The sequence below is a fragment of the Ailuropoda melanoleuca genome, chromosome 5 (genome assembly GCF_002007445.2).
Source record: "Ailuropoda melanoleuca isolate Jingjing chromosome 5, ASM200744v2, whole genome shotgun sequence".
Classification (NCBI taxonomy): Eukaryota; Metazoa; Chordata; class Mammalia; order Carnivora; family Ursidae; genus Ailuropoda; species Ailuropoda melanoleuca.
Genome location: NC_048222.1, coordinates 49331759 through 49335840, shown reverse-complemented (window position 1 = coordinate 49335840; position 4082 = coordinate 49331759). Strand labels below are relative to the sequence as shown.

Here is a 4082-nt window from a genome sequence, read left to right as displayed (position 1 = left end):
ATAGGGGTGGAATTGGTAGCTGCTGGATCATTTGACTCCTGACGGCAGACCCCTGTCATTTGCCCCTGCTCTTTGGAGGGGGCTGCCAAAATGGCTTCCTGCATACACGAGGAGTTTCAAGACATTTGGCAGCAAGAGCTAAGGTTTAGCATTTACGGAAGGTCTTGACTCACTTGCTGTAACTTAACCCGATGCCCGGGTTTATTTTTTTCTTTGTTTTTAGCAAATATGAGGGGGGAAAAAAAAGATTTCTCATCTGCTTTATTTTCTGAGTTGCTTCTAGTCTTACCACCCACAAACATCTGCGGAAATCATGTGAAAAGTAGGCCCGGTGTGGATGAGGTTTCTTATCACAAAGCTCATTAGAATAACGCGTAGCCTTTTTGCCACTGAAAACATTGGTCCCCTTTTGATGATATTTAAATTTTTAAGTTCAAAAAAGGGGTTCTGACAGTTTGTTCCATGTCTGGAAGTATTATTATTCTGTTTAGTTTCTTCAAAAGGCGTGGAGCCGAGAGGGTGGGGTAGAAGTCAGGTGGCCTGGTTAAATAGATGTGTGCTGCCGAAATCTTACAGCAGATGGGATACTCAGAAGGAAAATAGTTCGTTCCAAGAAGTTGGAACGAGGACAGAACACACCCTATTATATGTTTATTTTGGTAAAGGGAGAACAGAGTTGGGTTTGCCTGGGCCCCAAATGTCAGGGATGATGAACACATACATTCATAAGCGAACTCGTTTCCTTCGACGAGACCTTTGTCTTGAGGGCCTCACTCAGAGGTAAATCACTTTTCTCAAATGGGGACTTTCCAGTTGTTCCCTTTGGGCTCGCAGAACTGATTCTTCAGAAATGAGGCTTTCAAGCCCCAAAGCAAGTTTGGGCAGTCTTCCCAGGGCTAAACTTCTGGAGACCAGGCACTTTACCAACAGTCTGCGCCGGACCTTCCTAAGCTCCTTCCTCCTGAGGGGTATACTCTTGAAATTGTTGTTTGACCTCCACCTCCCTGTCATTATGTGCATTCACTGAGGGCCATTAGGAGTTAAACACTGTAGAGATTCAGGGCCAGACCTGCCCTCCAGGAGCCTGCAGTCTAAAGTGGGGAGGTAGAGAAGTCAGAGGGCAATTGCAGTGAGTGGGCCTAGGCAGGACTGGGACACGTGTGGGGAAGGGTGGAGAGGGGACAAAAGGCAGGAAACTTGGTCAGAAGAGTCAGGGAAGGTGAGGCCTGAGAGGAATAGGGGTTGCCAGGCAAGCTTATGGAAGCCAAGGAACATGGTGCCTTTGGAGATCCTCAGTCACGCAGGAAGCATCTCAGCTGGCCTGAGATTGTCAGGGACTTGGTCTTGTACACCATGCTAAGGAGTGCAAAAAAATACCAAGGAGTATTTTTATCCTGAGTGGAAAGGAAGAAACCATTGAATACTTTTTAAGCTGAAGTACAAACGAGTGGACAAATTTGAAAAGGTCACGCTTGAAAAGATCAGGGTCATGTGGAGAGTGGGTTTGAGGAAAACAAGACTGGTGGCTGAAAGAGAATTTAGGAAACCATTGCTGACATACAGGTGACACAGTGCAAATGAGGACGCCAGCATGGAACAGGGAAGAACAGCAGAGATGTTCTAGGAGGTGGGCTCAGCAAGAAGGAATCACTCAGTGGTGTGGAACCTAAGGATGAGGAAGAATCTAGGATGCTTCTGGGTTGCTCGGGGGCCAGGGGGGTTGACATTAATGCCATGTCCTGTGCTTAGTCAGGAATTTTAAGAAAGGATCAAATGGTCCCAGGACCATTGTGCTATTAGACAATTAGAAGCTATCACGAGAAGAGTAGGCATGGCTCTAAGTTGTGTCTAACCAGGGAGCTGTTTTTCTTGTGAGAAAAATGTAGAGAAGTCCCAATAAGATGTTGTTTGAGAAACAAAACTAGGAGAGAATTAGGAACAGGAAGTTCCCTACAGAGCATCTTAACTGTATGCTGCCTTGCATTAAGGTATTGCCCTTTACCACCTTGACAGGTGGTAATAATTCCTTCCATTCTTGAAGATTAAAGGCACAAGCTATCAGCCCAGAAGATTTTAGCTCAGAAGATTTGGGGTTCTGAGCAGCAAGAGCTCACCACTTCAAGGAAGTGGAGTCATGCCCTAGTGGTGGGCTCCCCTGTGTGCAGTATGAGGACTGCAGGCCTAAGAGGTGACATGGTCTAGTAAAGTGGACAAACAGGGACTTGGAGTGGGGTGGGCCAGATGTGCTCAGAATCCAGGCTCTGTCATCTGTTAGCTTATAACCTTGTCCAAGTTACTAAAGCTCCTTGTCCTTCAATTTTCCCATGTTTTGGAGTGGGGGGAGATTGTCAAACAGTTTTTATTGAATGTGAAGTAATCCCAGCCTCACGGAGAAGAAAATTCCAAGGAGAAAGAATAATATATGTTAAATACCCACCTGTGCATTCACACTCGTGCGCACACGCATGCACAAGCATGCATGCCATGTACATATCTAAGCTCCAACAGTGACAAATCAAACACCTGCCTCCCCCAGCCTGAGTGACAGCTATTAGGCAGTGGTGCAGAGGTGGGACTCCAGGATGGGTTCTAATAGCAGTAGCCTTGTCCCTCCCTGGCCCCTGACCTGTCCGAGGGAGCTAGGGTACGTAGGAGGTAGGTGGCAACTCTTCCCCGCTCTGCCACAGACATTTCTTGACCCGGATCTCATTCATGGCCTCTTCAATGGAGCGTGGATCCCTCTTGTTGGCCATGGGCACACAGCTGTAGGTCTTGTTGGCCTGTAGCATATGGGCCACATCCTTGGCTTCCCCCTTGCCAATGAGGTGGCTATACTTGTCCTTGTAGTTGCTAGCAGGGCTCACCACCACGGGCCCCTGCTGGGCTGCTTCCTTCTCCTGCCTCTGGGCCAGCTCCTTCAGCTTCTGTTTCTCCTCCACCTTCTGCAGGTCCCACTCCTCCCCACGACGGTAGGAATCCAGCTTTTCATCTGAGGGTGCAAACTTCTTTTTGAATATCATAACATCGTGACACTCATCATTTTTTCCCAAAGGAGAAGGATGTCAGGCCAGCCACTTCCACCATATTGTGTAGAATGTTCCTCTCTATTGTTCATCAGCTGAAACGTCTTGATCTGTCCCCTGTCTTGGATGAAATCTGACACCTCTTTCTCCGTCTTTTTGTTTGTTGTTTTTCTTGCTCCTGTAACATCAGGAGCCAACATCATCACCATCATTCAGGTGGTGGTCTGCTCTCAGGCCTTGCACTGAGACTTCTGGTCACCGAGGCTGGGTGGCTTCTCCATGGAGCTCAGGATGGTGTCGAGTAGGTCCGCCATCTTGGGAGTCCAGTTTTCCCATTTGACAAGAATGTTGGGAAGGTTAAATGTGAACCTGGGTAGAGTGCCCTAAATAGTGCCTGACCCATAGTAGGCACTAGAATAGTAGGATATTGTTGATTTTTCCCTTTTGATGTGGGACATGTCTGTACCACCACTGGACAGGAACCCTGGCTTTCTGCTTATGACCTGAATGGTACTTGGTCCTTTGGGCAGATAGCCATCTCTCTTCTACTCCCTGCAGCTGCTGTGGTCAATAGATGGAGGAGGATGGGGGCCTTCTCATCACTTCTTCTCTCTCATCTGTCTGCATAGTGCCAGTGTGTGTGTGTGTGTGTATGTGTGTGTATATGTGTGTGTATGTGTGTGTATGTGTGTATGCGTGTGTGTATGTGTGTGTATGTGTGTATGTGCGCGTGCGTGTATGTGTGTGTATGTGTGTGTGCGTGTGTATACGTGTGTGTATGTATGTGTATGCATGTGTGTATATATGTGTGTGTATATGTGTGTGTATATATGTGTGTGTATGTGTGTGTATGTGCGTGTGTGTGTGCGTGTATGTGCGTGTGTGTGTATGTATGTGTGTATGTGTGTGTATATGTGTGTATGTGTGTGTATGTGTGTGTATGTGTGTATATATGTGTGTGTGTGTGTGTATGTGTGTGTGTGTGTATGTGTGTGTATGTGTGTGTGTATGTGTGTGTATATATGTGTGTGTGTGTGGTGCACCTTGAGGTGGAAGGTT

The 4082-nt window shown here is 47.1% G+C and overlaps 1 pseudogene; it reads right to left on the bottom strand.

Annotated features, from left to right (window-relative positions):
- Positions 1-2430: 2430 nt before the first annotated feature.
- Positions 2431-3337, bottom strand: LOC100470183 (annotated as a pseudogene).
- Positions 3338-4082: the final 745 nt, after the last annotated feature.